The sequence below is a fragment of the Suncus etruscus genome, chromosome 14 (genome assembly GCF_024139225.1).
Source record: "Suncus etruscus isolate mSunEtr1 chromosome 14, mSunEtr1.pri.cur, whole genome shotgun sequence".
In the NCBI taxonomy this organism is placed as follows: Eukaryota; Metazoa; Chordata; class Mammalia; order Eulipotyphla; family Soricidae; genus Suncus; species Suncus etruscus.
In genome coordinates, this window is record NC_064861.1 from 88,107,668 (window position 1) to 88,125,244 (window position 17,577).

At 47.7% G+C, this 17,577-nt stretch overlaps 1 non-coding gene across 1 annotated transcript; it reads right to left on the bottom strand.

Annotated features, from left to right (window-relative positions):
- Positions 1-6,716: 6,716 nt before the first annotated feature.
- Positions 6,717-6,823, bottom strand: LOC126029089 (U6 spliceosomal RNA). Its single transcript, XR_007502745.1, has one exon. It is a non-coding gene; the product is annotated as a U6 spliceosomal RNA (small nuclear RNA).
- Between the last annotated feature and the right edge of the window lie 10,754 nt (positions 6,824-17,577).

Consider the following 17,577-nt stretch of genomic DNA (forward strand, 5'->3'; position numbering starts at 1 on the left):
GAGAGATAGCACAGCAGTAGGGCATTTGCTTTGCAAGCAGCCAAGCAGGTACAGACCCAGGTTGGATTCTTGGCATTCCATATGATTCCCCCCACTCCCACCCCCAGGCTGCCAGGAGAGATTTCTGAGCGCAGAGCCAGGAGTAATCCCTGAAAACCTCTCGGTGTGACCCCTCCAAAAAACCCCAAAAGTCATATGGTTCCCTAAACCCATCATGAGTTAGCCTAGAGTGCAAAGCTAGGAGTAACCCCTGCCTGAGCATCGAGGGGTAGCCCGGAAACCAAAACCAACAAAGAAAAAATGACTTGAGTTCTAAAGTAGAGATTGCTGATAGGGCAACATTCAGTGATTCTGTGATGGGGGAAATGGTTCTTTATTGGGGTTTGGGGACACATCCGGTGGTGCTCAGGAGTTACTCCTGGCTCTGTGCTCAGAAATTACTCCTGGAAGGCTCGGGGATAAGGGGATAAAGAATGCCAAGGATCGAACCCAGGTCCACCACATACAAGGCAAACGCCCTCCCTGCAGTCTTTTCTCTCTAGTTGCACTTTTTTTTATTTTTCTTTCTTTTTTTTTTTTTTTTTAGGGGGGCCACACCCAGTGACGCTCAGGGGTTACTCCTGACTATGTATGTGCTCAGAAATCGCTCCTGGCTTGGGGGACCACATGGAACGCCAGGGATCGAAACTCGGCCCATCCTAGGCTAGCACGAGCAAGGCAAGACGCCTTACCGCTTGCGCCACCGCTCCAGCCCCTCTTTCTTTTTATTTTTCCTGAAGATGCTCACTGAAATGTGTAGAAGTTTACTTTCAAATAATCTCACACAGGTGGAAGAGCTCAAAGGGCTGGAGCTCTTACAGTAAGTGTAGGAAACTCAAGTTCTTTCCCTGATACCATATGCTCCCCACCCCCGCCCCAGCTGGGGAGCAATTTTGGAGCACTGAGTCAAGAGCAGCTCTCGAGCACTGCTGGGAATGCCTGCAAACCAAATGTACATATTGCAGGGACATGGCAAAACAGCAGAATATTTGTATTAATTATCTCGAGGAAACATATGTCATTCTGTCTCCTTTACTGTGTGTTTGCTAAGGTTTTTTTTTTTCTTTTAGTAAAATAAAATTCAAAACCTGGAATATTCAGAAGCTTCCAACCAATCAGCAGCTGGACAGGGTGAAATCACCCACATGTTGGCCTCAGGCTCCTTCCAGCTGACCAAGGACCTACTTGGCCCTCCTCTGTGCTAGGCATGAGTCCAAGGTGATAGTGGGGAGTTATCTGTTAGTTACTGTGTTATCTAATCTTTGGCTGTCAGGTGGTGATATTTAAAACTGAGGGCAACAGAACCTGATTGAAGGATATAAATGGAGACGAGGGAGGAGTGCTCATGAGGTCTTAGGTGGGGTACAGTTACAGGAAGACTTTCGTTTTCCCCCAAATAGTTTCAGTAGGTGAGGAAGGAAGCCCTGAGCAGGTGATATTGGAGAGGATAACAAGTGTGGCCCCTGAAGACCACTGGGGCCAAGGTGCCCTCCAGGAGGAGGCAGCTTAAGAAATCTAGAACCAGGGGCTGGAGCGGTGGCACAAGCAGTAGGGAGTTTGCCTTGCATGCGCTAACCTAGGATGAACCAAGGTTCGATCCCCGACGTTCGATATGGTCCCCCAACCCAGGAGCAATTTCTGAATACATAGCCAGGAATACAACCCCTGAGGGTCACCAGGGAGTGATGTTTCCTCCCCCCCCCAAAAAAAAATCTAGAGCCAGGGGCCAGAGTAATAGCACATGTAGCTGATCCAGGACAAACCTGGGCTGGATCTTCAGCGTTGTCCCATATGGGAGGGAGGGAGGGAGGGAGAGAAAGAGAGAGAAGAAAGAAAGAAAGAAAGAAAGAAAGAAAGAAAGAAAGAAAGAAAGAAAGAAAGAAAGAAAGAAAGAAAGAAAGAAAGAAAGAAAGAAAGAAAGAAAGAAAGAAAGAAAGAAAGAAAGAAAGAAAGAGAGAAAGAAAGAGAGAGAGAAAGAGAGAAAGAGAAAGAAAGAAAGAGAAAGAAAGAAGAAAAGAAAGAAAGAAAGAAAGGAGGAAGAAAGGAAGGAAAGAAAGAAAGAAAGAAAAGAAAGAGAAAGAAAGAAAGAGAAGGAAGAAAGAAAGAGAGAGAGAAAAAGAAAGAAAGAAAGAAAGAAAGAAAGAAAGAAGAAAGAAGAAAGAAGAAAAGAAAGAAAGGAGGAAGGGAGGAAGGGAGGAAAGAAAGAGAAAGAAAGAAAGAGAAAGAAAGAGAAGAAAGAAAGAAAGAAAGAAAGAAGGAAGGAAGGAAGGAAAGAAAAAAGAAAAGAAAGAAAGAGAGAGAAAGAAAGAAGAAAGAAAGAAAGAAAGAAAGAAAAAGAAAGAAAGAAAGAAAAAAGGAGGAAGGAAGGAAGGAAGGAAAGAAAGAAAGAAAAGAAAGAAAGAGAAGAAAGAAAGAAAAAAGAAAGAAAGAAATAAAAAGAAAGAGAGAGAGAAAAAGAAAGAAAGAAAGAAAGAAAGAGAGAAAGAAAGAAGAAAGAAGAAAAGAAAGAAAGAAAGGAGGAAGGAAGGAAGGAAAGAAAGAAAAGAGAGAAGAAAGAAAGAGAGAGAAAGAAGGAGAGAGAGAGAAAAAGAAAGAAAGAAAGAAAGAAAGAAAGAAAGAAAGAAAGAAAGAAAGAAAGAAAGAAAGAAAGAAAGAAAGAAAGAAAGAAAGAAAGAAAGAAAGAAAGAAAGAAAGAAAGAAAGAAAAAAGAAAAGAGAGAACACAAAAGAGAAAAGAGCTGGAAGTTCCAGCTCACCTCAGGAAGCTCACCACAAAGAGTGATGAGTTTAGTTAGGGAAATAACTACATTTTGAACTGTCCTAATAATGAGAATGTATGAGGAAAATGAAGAGCCTGTCTAGAGTACAGGCGGGGGTTGGGTGGGGCGAAGGGAGACTTGGGACATTGGTGATGGGAATGTTGCACTGGTGATGGGTGGTGTTCTTTACATGACTGAAACCCAAACACAATCATGTATGTAATTAAGGTGTTTAAATAAATTAAAAAAAAAAGAATTAAAAAAAGAAAGAAAGAAAGAAAAAGAAAGAAAGAAAGAAAGAAAGAAAGAAAGAAAGAAAGAAAGAAAGAAAGAAAGAAAGAAAGAAAGAAAGAAAGAAAGAAAGAAAGAAAGAAAGAAAGAAAGAAAGAAAGAAGAAAAATCTAGAACCAGGGCCAGAGCAATAGTACAGCCTGTAGGGCATTTGCTTTGCACATAGCCAACCAGGGTTCTATCCCCAGCGTCCCATATGATCTCTTGAGCCTGCCAGGAGTAATTTTATTTATTTTTTGGTTTTGGGGCCATACCCAGTGAAGTTCAGGGGTTACTACTGGTTATGCGCTCAGAAATTGCTCCTGGCTTGGGGGACCATATGGGACACTGGGGGATCGAACCGTGGTCCGTCCTAGGTTAGCGCGTGCAAGGCAAATGCCCTACTGTTTGCGCCACTGCTCCGGCCCCAACCAGGAGTAATTTTAAGCACAGAGCCAGAAGTAATGCCTGAGTGCTGCTGGGTGTGGCCTCCCTTTCTCACCCCCCAATAAAAGAAATCTAGAACCAGCACTGGGGAGATAGGACAGTAGTAAGTACAGTGCTTACTTGCATGAATCTGGCCAGACTGCATATGGTTTCTTGAGCTTGCCAGGGTGATCCCTGAGGATAGAACAGGAATAAGCCCTGAGCATTGTTTGGGCTTGGAAAGAAGGGAAGGGAGCAAAGGGAAGGGGAAGGGAAAGGAGGGAGGCTTGGAGTGAAGGGGAGTAGAGAAGGGAAGGGAAGGGAATGAAAGTCCAGGTGAAGGGAAAGGAAGGAAGGAAGAAGGAAGGAAGGAAGGAAAGAAGGAAGGAAGGGGGGCCGGGCGGTGGCGCTGGAGGTAAGGTGCCTGCCTTACCTGCGCTAGCCTAGGAGACGGACCGCGGTTCGATCCCCCGGCGTCCCATATGGTCCCCCAAGCCAGGAGCGACTTCTGAGCGCATAGCCAGGAGTAACCCCTGAGCGTTACCGGGTGTGGCCCAAAAACCAAAAAAAAAAAAAAAAGAAGGAAGGAAGGAAGGAAGGAAGGAAGGAAGGAAGGAAGGAAGGAAGGAAGGAAGGAAGGAAGGAAGGAAGGAAGAAAAAAGCAAAGGCTGGAACCATAGTACAGCGAGTAAGAAACACTTGTCTTGCACACGGCCAACAAGGATTGGATCCCTAGCATCCCATATGGTCCCACAATAAGCACCACCAAGACTATTTCCTGAGTGCAGAGCCAGGAGTAACCCCTTACAGCTAGGTGTGGCCCGTTTAAAAAGGAAAAGACTTCAGGGACTTGCATGTAGCAGGACCCGGTGTGTCACAGTTGCAAATCCTTTCCCCCAAAAAGAGGATTTCTTAGGATTTTCTTATTTATTTGTTTGTTTGTTTGTTTATTTATTTATTGGGTTTTTGTTTTTTGGTCACACCCAGCAGTGCTCAGGAGTTACTCCTGGCTCTACGCTCAGAAATCGCTCCTGGCATTCTCGGGGGACCATATGGGATGCTGGGATTTGAACCACCGACCTTCTGCATGCAAGGCAAACACCTTACCTTCATGCTAATCTCTCCAGCCCCAGGATTTTCTTATTGCAAATTGATTAGTTTCAATGAATCAGTCAAAGCAATAGTAAGATTGTGATCTTACAAATCTTCCTGTAATCTTATTGGCTTACTCTAGTCTTTTTTCTTTCTAGGTTTTTGGGCCACAACCCCACCCAAAATGCTCATAGGCTATTCCTGGCTCTGTGCTCAGGAATTACTCTGGGGACGATATAGGGTACCTGGGGTGTCAGGGATCAAACCAGGCTTAGCTACATTCAAAGCAAACACTCTCTCCACTGCACCGTCACTTTGACACACACACACACACACACACACACACACACACACACACACACACACACACACACCCGTCCTTGTTCATTTTTTCTTTTCCTCATTTTCTTTGAGTCACTTCTAGGAGCCCTAGGAAGCACTCCAGGAGGTACTAGGTGATGGAAATGAGATGCCAAAGATGGAGCCTCATACAGTGCCCACACCCCAGCCCACTGAGACTCATTCCTGCCCTCAAATTCCACTTTCTAAGAGTCAGCACCGCCCTGTGTTGCGTCAGGACTGGGGCACGCGCTGAGCACTGTGTCCTTGGGCGATCCTGTCCCGTGAACGTCACAGAATGAGATGACACACACCGAGATGGCACTGCCAGCTGTAGCCCCGGGACTGGGTGGTGTGGCCTGCTGGGTTTCCACAGGCAAAATTGTTGGAGATAGACTGGACAACCTTAGCTTCTGAGTGAGATGAAATGGTTCAAATGAAAGAGTACAGCCAAGGTGTGTGGAGACCCAGAGTTGATGCCCCCTTGGGACCCCTTTATGATGCTGTTTCCAAATCCCCTGGTGAATGGAAACCTGTAGAGTAACTATTCCGAGGGACTCCTCAGAGCAATTGTTCTGGGGATTCTCCCTGAAAAAAGAAGCTTCAGAGAGACGCTGCTCCAGAGATGGAAGGAAAGCATCAAGAGGGATGCCAGCCCCCCATGATTAGTGGTTTCTAGTTGGTGCTGGAGGAGAGATTACCTATCAACACTGTGTTGCTCCTGAGACATTCCTAAACCCCAATGTTCATGCTTATCTTCTCTCTGCTGCCTCACTCCTCCCTGACTATACTTCTTTGTCCCTGGTCCTGCCACCCTGCACATATCGCAGTTCCTCTTGTCTTTATTTATTTATTTATTTATTTGAGTCACACCCAGTGGTGCTCAGGGGCTACTCCTGGCTTTGCACCCAGAAGTTGCTCCTGGAAGGCTCGGGGTACCATATGGAATGCCGGGGGGGGGGGGGGGTCTGTCCTGTGTTGATTGCGTGCAAGGTACATGCCTTACCACCCTCCGCTTATCTTATATAAGCATTGTTGGCAAGAAATAAAGGATGCTTTGGTCATCAGCCTGGGACCCTTTCTTTGTGGCATCAGCTGAGTGGGGAGAGGGACATTTTTGGTCCCAAACTCACCCAGAGGAGGAAGTTGACCCTTGCCACTGACCAGGTCAGTATTCTCCCATCTATCTCCTGAGTGTGGCCTGGGGGTCTTTTCCAAGAACCCTGGAGCTCCCTAAGCACCAGCGGGCCAAGGGTAGATCTTGATGGCCCCTGAATGCCCTCACAGCTGCTGGGTGTGGTCTGCTTTTAAGAGAATCTGGGGAATGACTCAGGGGGTTGGAGTGCAGGCTTCATACACCGGAGGCCCAGACTCCCCAGCATTGCATGCTCCTGAGTAGTACCAGGTGTACCCCCCTTAAGAGTGTGGTGGCTGGAGGCTTTGTGGCTAGACCCCACAGCAGGCCCCAAGGCCCTGACTTGGATCTTGGTGGTTCTGCTGTCTGCGTGACCCCCAGGACCACAGTCTCACTATACATCATGACCTACTGTGTGTGACTCCCGAAACCTTTTCTTTTCTGTTTTTTTTTGTGGGGGGGGGGAAGTCACACCCAGCAGTGCTCAGGGGTTATTCCTGGCTCCAGGCTCAGAAATCACACCTGGCAGGCTCAGGGGACCATATGGGATGCCGGGATTCGAACCACCGACCTTCTGCATGAAAGGCAAACGCCTTACCTCCATGCTATCTCTCTGGCCCCTGAAACCTTTTCTTTTCTTTTCTTTTTTTTTTTTTTTTTAATATGGAATGCTTCACGAATTTGCATGTCATCTTTGTGCAGGGGCCATGCTAATCTTCTCTGTATCGTTCCAATTTTAGTATATGTGCTGCCGAAGCGAGTACCCGAAACCTTTTCTTAAAGAGTTGCTTGGGATGGGGCCAGAGCCGTAGCATAGCAGGTAGGGCATTTGCCTTGCACTAGGTCCATTTCTGAGCACAGAGCCAGGAGTAACTCCTGAGAGCTGCCTGGGGTGGCCCAAAATTCCCCCCACAAAAAAAAAAAAAAAAGAGTTTCTAGAGGGGTCTCACTCAGCAGTGCTCAGGGCTTAGTCCTGGCTCTGTACTCAGGGATCACTTGGCAGTACTCAGAGAATACTATAATGGGCTGGAGCAATAGCACAGTGGTAGGGCATTGGCCTTGTACCATGCAGCCAACTCCAGACAGACCCCGGTTGATCCCCAGCATCCCATATGGCACCCCCAAGCTTGCCAGGAGCGACTTCTGAGCGCAGAGCCAGTAGTAACCCCTGAGTGTTGTCGGGTGTGACCAAAAACTGAGAGAGAGAGAGAGAGAGAGAGAGAGAGAGACCACTATAAGGTATCAGGGATCTAACAAGTATACCTTACTTGCTATATATGTAATATCTCTTGTGAGCCACTCAATATTCCTTTTTTTTTTTTTTTTTTTTTTTTTTTTTGGCTTTCGGGCCACACCTAGTGGCACTCAGGGATAATTCCTGACTCTGTAGTTACTCAGAAATAACTCCTGGCAGGCTCGGGGGACCATGTGGGATGCCAGGGATCAAACCCAGGTCAGTCACATGCAAGGCAAACGCCCTACCTGCTGTGCTATCCCTCCAGCCCTAACCTCTCAGTATTTTAATATCAGCCAAAATTGTGGGGGATGAAGGGAAGAAAGAGGCTGATCTCCACACTCTGAGGATTCATGGATCCATATTCCAACTACTTACTAGAGGTTTGGTCTTAGGCAGGTCACTTAACCTCACTGGGCCACTGGGCAACCTGCCCTAGGGCTGGGAGCAAATCTGCCCAGGGCCTCACCCCTAACTGGAGTCAGAGCTGAGGGGACACACCCATGGTGCCTGCCCAGCCCCGCAAGGTCAATACTTGAAGCAAGTCCCTGCCCTTACTTGAATGGCTGTTTCCTCTGGGGATGGAGGGGGTCTGGGCTGGGACTGAGGTCAGTACTTCCCAGGTTGCAGCTGCTGCTCTGGGACCAGCTGTGTGGAACCAGTTAAGGTGGCCTCAGCTGTGTTGGGGCCATCTGTGGTGACCCTGGCCTTGGTGGATAGGCTGGGGTAGGTGAGAACAGCTATGTTGGCCTTAGCTATGGTGTCTCGTTGTTCCCTGGCAGGCCTGAGGGAGAAAGTTGGGGTGTGGGCCCTGCTGGGCTTGTGATCAGCTCAGCCCGCTGCTAAGTGGCCCCATCCTTGCTTTTCTCAGCTGTGAAATGGGTTTGGAAGTGGTGTAGGCCTCTCATGGGAAAGAAAAGCTAGGGTGCTTCTGTGGGGCAGTGACTGAGAGCCATGTAGTCGGAGCACCTGCCAACACCACCTGACCTCAGTTTCCTCCTTTATTTTTAGAATGAGGGAGACAGCCTCAAGGCTGCACCGCCCCCACCTTAGCAGGGCCCAAGTCACAGTCTCTCTCCTCCTCTGTGTGACTCTCTCTTTCTCTTCCTCTGGGCCTTTCTCAAGTGACACATACCTGAGGCGCAGTGAGTGACGTGAGGGGAAGAGACATGCAGGAAAAGGGCCTCGGGCTCAGCCCAGGGGCAGGAATGCCCCGTGACTCACCTGGGCTCACCTGCCAGCTCTGCTGCTGAGTCTGGGCAAAGGTTTCGGGGCTTCTGAGAAAGATAGGCAGAGACTCACAGAGACAGAGATGGGAGAGAAGTGGGGAGGAGAAAGAAAAGTGGGGTAAATGGGAGGAGACGGTAGAGAGTGCTCGAGGGAACAGCAACTGGGGGTCAGTGAGAAATAGAGGGACATGTGGTGGGGAGTCATAAGGGAGATTGGAGGGGAACAAAGAGGGGACAGGAAGGGGTGGGGAGGGCAGATCAGGTAAGGGCCAAAAGATTGACAGAGAAATTTATTGAGAGAGAGAGAGAGAGAGAGAGAGAGAGAGAGAGAGAGAGAGAGAGAGATCACAGAGGCAGGGTGTGTGTGACTATGTGTGTGGTTGTTTACATGTTGGGGTGCCCACATGGGGGGTTAGCTATGAATAGGGTACCCATCACATGTGTGGGGTACCCATGTGTGTTAATACCCACATATAGGGGTACCTACATGTGGGATTGTTCACATATTGGGGTACCCATTTATAGGAGTGTTCATTCACATGTTGGGATACTCTCAGCCTGGGCTCCCCCAGGATGCCCCCTCAGCTCCTGGACACCCAGCAGACTGGACCCATGGCACCTTCCTAGCCTCCCACCCCCTCTGTGCTGATGTTTCCTCACTGACTTTGGGGGGGATCCCTCGAGATGAGTCTGGGCTCAATCTGAGGGGCAGAGCACAGGCCTCTGAGCTTTGTCCATGTTCCCATGTGGCCCCAGGGTTGATCCTACACTTTCAGCACCCCAGAATGTCAGCCACAGAGTCGGGAGAGATAACACAGCAGTAGGGTGTTTGCCTTGCGCACAGCCGATCCAGGATCAACTGTAGTTCGAATCCCGGCATTCCATATGGTCCCCCGAGCCTACCAGGAGCAATTTCTTTTTTTTTTTCTCTCTTTCTTTTTTTTTTGGTTTTTGAGCCACACCCGGCAGTGCTCAGGGGTTACTCCTGGCTGTCTGCTCAGAAATAGCTCTTGGCAGGCACGGGGGACCATGTGGAACACCGGGATTCGAACCAACCACCTTTGGTCCTGGATGGGCTGCTTGCAAGGCAAACACCGCTGTGCTATCTCTCCGGGCCCAGGAGCAATTTCTAAGTGCAGAGCCAGGAGTAACCCCTGAGCACCACTGAGTGTGACCTAAAACCACACACACACACACACACACACACACACACACACACGCACACACACACACACACACACACACAATGTCAGACACAGAGGATGGGAGGCCAGGGGCAGGACTGAGATATTGGTGGCAGGAAATATTCCCTGGTGAAGGGAAAGTTGTTGGACATTGTGTGACTGAAACTCAATCATGAACAAGTGTGTAAGTGTAGAAAAGAACCACTGTATTATGAACAAGCTTTCAAACCAGAGTTTAAAGCAATTTTTAAAAATCTAAAAATAAGGGCCCGGAGAGATAGCACAGTGGTGTTTGCCTTGCAAGCAGCCGATCCAGGACCAAAGGTGGTTGGTTCGAATCCCGGTGTCCCATATGGTCCCCCGTGCCTGCCAGGAGCTATTTCTGAGCAGAGGGCCAGGAGTAACCCCTGAGCACTGCTGGGTGTGGCCCAAAAACAAAACAAAACAAAACAAAACAAACAAAAATCTAAAAATAAAAAAAAATATATAAAAATATCTAAAAATAAACCAACAAAAACCTTCTGCTGGATACACAGGAGTACAATGACAGACTTATGATAACTGGGTACAGGAAATAAGTCAAGATAACTCGGGTTTGTTTTTCGTTTGCTTATTTGGGGGGGCCATACCTAGTGGCACTCAGGGGTCATCCTGGCTCTGTGCTCAGAAATCACTCCTGGCAGGCTCCAGGGACCATATGGGATACCAGGGGCAAGTGTCTTACCTGCTGTACTATCACTCTGAACCCAAACTCTGTTTTTTAAGGGCCACATCTAGCAGTACTCAGGGCCTACACCTGGCTCTACACTCAGGAATTAGTCCTGGGACTGCTGAGGTGGGGGGAATCATATGGGATGCCAGAAATTGAACCCAGGTCAGCCACATGCAAGGTAAACACCTTACTGGTGATGTTATCACTCTGGCCCCATTTTTTTTTTATCAATTAATGGGGCCAGAGAGATAGCTTAGAGGTAGGGCGTTTGCCTTGCAAGCGGCTGACCCAGGACCAATGGTGGTTCAAAACTCAGCATCCTGTATAGTCCCTCGTGCCTGCCAGGGGGAATTTCAGAGCAGAGAGCCAACAGTAATCCCTGAGCGCTGCTGGTTGTGGCCCCTCAACCCCCCCCAAAAATCAACTAATAAAAGAACTGTGAGGACAAAAAGGGGCTCCTTCCATTCTCCTGTGGAGCAACTGGGTCCTAGAGGGATGATGGCAATACAGATGCCTATGTAGACAAAGCAGGGGGAATGAGAAAGTATTAGAGGAGGGACTTTGCTATTACCCTGATGACAGGCAGAGAAAATTAACCAGGAATGGGGCTGGAGCAATAGCACAGTGGGAAGGGCATTTGACTCGCATGCAACCAACCTGGGTTTGATCCCAGCATCCCATATGGTCTCCAGAGTCTGCCAGGAGTGATTTTTGAGTGCAGAGCCAGGAGTAACCCTTGAGGGCTGGCTGCTGAGTATGCCACCCCCCCCAGCAAGGAGGGTCCTGGTCTTGCATGCAGCCAGCCCTAGTTCCATCTGCAGCACCCTAGTGGATCCCCTGAGCCCCACCACGAGTGAATCCTGAGTGCTAGCCAAGTACAAGTCCTGAGCACCAACAGCTGTGGAAGAAAAAAAAAAAAAAAAGCAAAACCACATTTCAGTTCTTTGAGCTCTGAAGTGAAATTGCTGAAGTGAAATTGCTGTCATTTGTTGCAGCAATGAAAGGAAACTGGGTGGGGTGTGGGGGGGGGCTGTCTATGATGATGAGAGTCAGGATTTGGGTCTGGCTCCATCCCCAAAGGGATGTTCTTGTGGTGTGGGCGATGAGGAAACAGACGCCTCCTGCCCCCTTTCCACACTGTTTTTCTCTCCCCCAGGTCCTCCACCTGCCTCTGTCTCTTGCCTTGGGGGAGCAGCGGGGTATGTCAAGAGATGAAAACCAGGAGCAGCCATTCTTATGCAGAAATGGACTCTCCAAGAGTTCAAGGTTAAGTTCCTGCTACCACTGCCACGGCAGAAATAAATAGCAATGGGTGGGGGGCCTCAGGGGGTTGCTGATAGATGGAATGATTCCCTTTAAAAGTGGGTTCTGGGGGCCCTCCCCAGAACAGGGAGAAGGAAAAGCGTGGATGAATGAGCCCCAGAACTGCAGAGCAAGCGCCGCCTTATTTGGAGACAGGCTGTGGCCAGTTCCTGCGAATGAGCTCACCCAGGCGGGAAGCAGGGGAGGCGAGGAGCTGGGTGGCCTCCGGCTTAGGCGACAGTGGCTTCGTCCTTTGAAGAAACCACTTCAGGGGTGACACTGGTGGCCCTAACAGGCGGCAGGTCCCCTCAACCCTGGAAGAGCGGGGTGCGTGTGGTTGGGGGTGCAGAAAGACTTTCCCAATGAGATCTGCAAGCCTCTGTCCCTGGGTGGGTAAATTCCAGCCCCCGGGGTTGCAAGACAACAGGCTTCTAGTACTTTCAAGCCACCCAGTTGGGGGCACTTTGTTGGGACCGGAAAGTACCAGTTTCTGAAAATCAATAGGAAAGACAAACAAAGGCCAAAAGGAGAAACACCAGACTTTTTCTTTTTGCTTTCCCCTCACCTTTAGTGGTGCTGGAGTCTGTCTGGCTGCCTTCAACCCCGCATCCCCGCCCAGGCATGTGTCCATGGGGCCGGAGAGATAGCATGGAGGTAGGGCGTTTGCCTTGCACAAGGACGGTGGTTAGGATCTCAGCATCCCATATGGTCCCCTGAGTCTGCCAGGAGCGATTTCTGAGTGTTGAGCCAGGAGTAACCCCTGAGCGCTGCCGGGTGTGACTCCCCCGCCCCAAAAAAGATAGTGCCCTAGAACCAAGCCATAGGACAGTGGGGGAGGGCGCTTGCTTTGAACGTGGCCAACCCAGGTTCAATCTCCGGCACCCCAGATGGTCCACTGAGCACCACCAGGTGTAATTCCCGAGCATAGAATCAGGAATATGCCCTGAGCAGCACTCAAACACCAAAAGTAAATATATAAAATAACCCACAAAAAAATAAAACAAAGTGTCAGGACCAGAACATAGCAGATAGCACAGCAGGGAGACCATTTGCCTTGCACACAGCCAACGGGGTTCCATCCCTCGCAGACCATATGGTCCCCTGAGCCTGCCAGGAGCAATTTCTGAATGTAGAACCAGAAAAAACCTCTGGGTGCTGGCCCCAAAACAAAAAACCTCAAAGTATCATTTAGTCCACATTGCAACAGCAACCCAGAAAGGCAGTGGTTGGAAAGAAGATATATTTGGTTTGTTCTTTTTTGTTTTGTTTTGTTTTTGGTTTTTGGGTCAGGGGTTACTCCTGGCTCTATGCTCAGAAATCACTCCTGGCAGGCGGGGGGTGGGGGGCCCTATGGGGGGATTCGAACTACAGTCCTTCTGCATGCAAGTCACATGCCTTACCTCCATGCTATCTCTCAGGCCCCTGGTTTGTTCTTTAGTTAGTTTGTTTGGGGTCCATGTAGGACCACACAATACTAGGGTTTAGATCAGGCCGAATTCGATGCCAAACAAGTGCCTTATCCCCTGTACTATCTATCTGGGCCAAAGAGGCCCCACATCTTTATTTCTTCTATTTTTAGTTTTAGAGGCCACAGCCAACAGTGCTCAGGGCTAATCAGGAATCACTCCTGCAGGATTTCAGGGAACCATATGGGATGCCGGGGATCGAACTCAGGTTCACTGCATGCAAGGCAAATGCCCTCCCCACTGTCCTACTGCTCCGACCCCGAGACACACACACACCCACATTTTAGGGGGAGATCTTGTCTTGGATGCTGGACTCTTAGTTCCCCGTCCACATGCCACCCACTTTTCACCTTTATATGGGCACAAATCAAACCATTGGCTCTTACAGGCAGGGGTGAGGGACAGACACTCCCGCCACCACTATGCATGTGGGCCAGAGAGAATTTTCACAAGTGCTGTCGCAATGACCTGGGCAGAGAAACCTTTTGACACAGCAAAAACAGCTTTTGTGGCTTCCTCATTCCGTGTTGAGATGGGGAGGAAGGTCTATTGGGAAAGTTGGTGAAAGGGATGTTGTGGGGAACACGAGGCTCCTTGAAGCAGCTGCAAAGAGAGGAAACTGGTGAAGTCAAGGGACTAGTGGCAAAGTTTGAGGCCAGGAGCTGGCTGCCCGGAGCATGCAAAAAGGGTGTATGTCCGTGTTTGTTTAAATTTGTTTTAGATAGCTCCTCTGACTGTGTCGGCAACTGGGTTTCTCGTTGAGGGCAGGCAAATGACCTTCCCAGTCCCGGGGACCAGCCTCTTTAACTACTGCAGGGCGGGCGCCTGTTGGCTTGTTTACCCAACCCCTTTATCAGCAAACCTTTGGGGTTCTGGCTCCTTGCAATCACAAAGCAGAGAAGGCACTCCCTCCTCTGCTTCCAGGGTTTGGGGGAGGTCTGGAGAACTGGGGACCTCCCCCAATTTCTCCCTACAGCAGAAGAAATCCTCCACCTCTTCTAGCTTCCACCTTTGGGGGGCAGCTTCTGGAAGCCTGTGCTGATTGGGGAGGTCTCTGGGAGTCTGGGAATCTAGGGAACCTAGTTCCAAGTGATCGGGTACGGGGTGAGCAAGGGAGCAGCTCCGAGTAGCCCCCACAGTTCTAGGCCTGTCTTAGGAGCCTTGAACACAACTGTGCCTCTCAGCCTCCCCGGCTTTTTTTTTTTTTTTTTTTTGCTTAGATTTTGGGTCACACCCAGCAAAGCTCAGGGGTTACTCCTGGCTCTGGGCTCAGGGATCAATTCTGGTGGGGCTCAGGGGACCATGTGGGGTGGCTGGAGATCAAACCTGAGCTGGTCATTTGCAAGGCAAGGGCCCGTCCCTTTAGCACAATTGTTCTAAGCCTTCACAGCCCAGTTTGACTCTGGGGGATTGCAGAGACAAGAGCCATTCTAGGTGGTCCCCAGCCTGAAGTGGCAGAACTTGAACTTGTCCCAAGCCATCTGTCCCTACTAGCTGGCATGTCATCCCTGGGCTTCTTTTTTTTTTTTTCTTTCTTTCTTTCTTTCTTCTTCTTTTTTTTTTTTTTTTTTTGGTTTTTGGGACACACTCATTTGACGCTCAGGGGTTACTCCTGGCTATGCACTCAGAAGTCGCTCCTGGCTTGGGGGACCATATGGGACGCCGGGGGATCGAACCGTGGTCCGTCCTAGGCTAGCGCAGGCAAGGCAGGCACCTTACCTCCAGCGCCACCGCCCGGCCCCCTTTCTTTCTTTCTTTCTTTCTTTCTTTCTTTCTTTCTTTCTTTCTTTCTTTCTTTCTTTCTTTCTTTCTTTCTTTCTTTCTTTCTTTCTTTCTTTCTTTCTTTCTTTCTTTCTTTCTTTCTTTCTTTCTTTCTTTCTTTCTTTCTTTCCTTTCTTTCTTTCTTTCTTTCTTTCTTTCTTTCTTTCTTTCTTTCTTTCTTTCTTTCTTTCTTTCTTTCTTTCTTTTTCTCTCTCTCTCTCTTTCTTTCTTTCTTTCTTTCTTTCTTTCTTTCTTTCTTTCTTTCTTTCTTTCTTTCTTTCTTTCTTTCTTTCTTTCTTTCTTTCTTTCGTCTTTCTTCCTTCCTTCCTTTCTTTCTTTCTTTCTTTCTTTCTTTCTTTCTTTCTTTCTTTCTTTCTTTCTTTCTTTCTTTCTTTCTTTCTTTCTTTCTTTCTTTCTTTCTTTCCTTTCTTTCTTTCTTTCTTTCTCTCTCTTTCTCTCTCTTTCTTCTTTCTTTCTTCTCTCTCTTTCTCTCTCTTTTCTTTCTTTCCTTCCTTCCTTTCTCCTTCCTTCCTTCCTTCCTTCTTTCTTTCTTTTTCTTTCTTTCTTTCTTTCTTTCTTTCTTTCTTTCTTTCTTTCTTTCTTTCTTTCTGTCTTTCTTCCTTCCTTCCTTCCTTTCTTTCTTTCTTTCTTTCTTTCTTCCTTCCTTTCTCCTTCCTTCCTTCCTTCCTTCCTTCCTTGTTTGGTTCTTTTTCTTTCTTTCTTTCTTTCTTTCTTTCTTTCTTTCTTTCTTTCTTTCTTTCTTTCTTTCTTTCTTTCTTTCTTTCTTTCTTTCTTTCTTTCTTTCTGTCTTTCTCTCTCTCTTTCTTTCTTTCTTTCTTTCTTTCTCTCTCTCTCTCTCTTTCTTTCTTTCTTTCTTTCTTTCTCTCTCTCTCTCTCTCTCTTTCTTTCTTTCTTTCTTTCTTTCTTTCTGTCTTTCTTCCTTCCTTCCTTCCTTTCTTTCTTTCTTTCTTTCTTTCTTTCTTTCTTTCTCTCTCTTTCTCTCTCTTTCTTCTTTCTTTCTTCTCTCTCTTTCTCTCTCTTTTCTTTCTTTCCTTCCTTCCTTTCTCCTTCCTTCCTTCCTTCCTTCCTTCTTTCTTTCTTTTTCTTTCTTTCTTTCTTTCTTTCTTTCTTTCTTTCTTTCTTTCTTTCTTTCTTTCTTTCTTTCTTTCTTTCTTTCTTTCTTTCTTTCTTTCTTTCTTTCTTTCTTTCTTTCTCTCTCTCTCTCTCTCTCTCTCTTTCTTTCTTTCTTTCTTTCTTTCTTTATTTCTTTCTTTCTTTCTTCCTTCCTTTCTCCTTCCTTCCTTCCTTCCTTCCTTCCTTCTTTCTTTCTTTTTCTTTCTTTCTTTCTTTCTTTCTTTCTTTCTTTCTTTCTTTCTTTCTTTCTTTCTTTCTTTCTTTCTTTCTTTCTTTCTTTCTTTCTTTCTTTCTTTCTTTCTTTCTTTCTTTCTCTCTCTCTCTCTCTCTCTCTCTCTCTCTCTCTCTTTCTTTCTTTCTTTCTTTCTTTCTTTCTTTCTTTCTTTCTTTCTTTCTTTCTTTCTTTCTTTCTTTCTTTCTTTCTTTCTTTCTTTCTTTCTTTCTTTCTTTCTTTCTTTCTTCCTTCCTTCCCTCCTTCCCTCCTTCCTTCCTTCCTTCCTCCCTCCCTCCCTCCCTCCCTCCTTCCCTCCTTCCCTCCTTCCCTCCTTCCTTCCTTCCTTCCTTCCTTCCTTCCTTCCTTCCTTCCTTCCTTCCTTCCTTCCTTCCTTCCTTCCTTCCTTCCTTCCTTCCTTCCTTCCTTCCTTCCTTCCTTCCTTCCTTCCTTCCTTCCTTCCTTCCTTCCTTCCACCACACCCGGTGGGACTCAGGGATTACTCCTGGCTTTGCATTCAGAAATTGCTCCTGGCAGGCTTGGGGACCATATGGGATGCCAGGGATTGAACCCAGATTCATCCCAGGTCGGCTGCATGCAAGTGCAAGGCAAATGCCCTCCACTGTGCTATCATTTCAGCCCTGTTCCTGGGCTTTTCTTGAAGCCATAGGAGTCTCCCCCACACCCCGCATACACACTTAAACTCAGCCCCCCTATTTCTGACTCTAAATGATGCTAATTTAGTGGATGAACTTGCTGGTCTTCCAAACAGCAGAAAGGACATTCCTAGAACAGACATCTCAATGGAGGGGTTGCTGGAGAAGACACCTCACAAGTCAGGTTAAAGGATGTTTATATGAGCCTTCTGGGTAGGAGAACTTCCATATTTAGGGGTCCTGACTCTGATTTTTTTGGGGGGGCAAAGTAGAGTGGTGAAACCTGAGAGATTGGGGTTCAAATCCTGGTGCATCAACTTCCTTTGTGCTCATGACTAGTGCACGGTGGCTCCAAGCCTCAGTTTCCCTCTTTTACAATGTAAACTCAGGCCAGAGAGACAATGCAGAGACCCTGGGTGCCTCTCTCAGCATATCTGTGTCCTCCCAGATGCTTCCTGGGATGCTGTCAACTGAGTTCACTTCCCTGTATCCCATGAGGTCCTCCAAGCCAGGAGTCATCCCTGAGCATTGCCAGTTGTGTGGCCCAACCTCTGCAATAAAAATAAAGATGAGCAAACTCAGAGCTAGTTTCACCAGTCATTTTTGGGGGCACACAGGTGGTGCCCAGG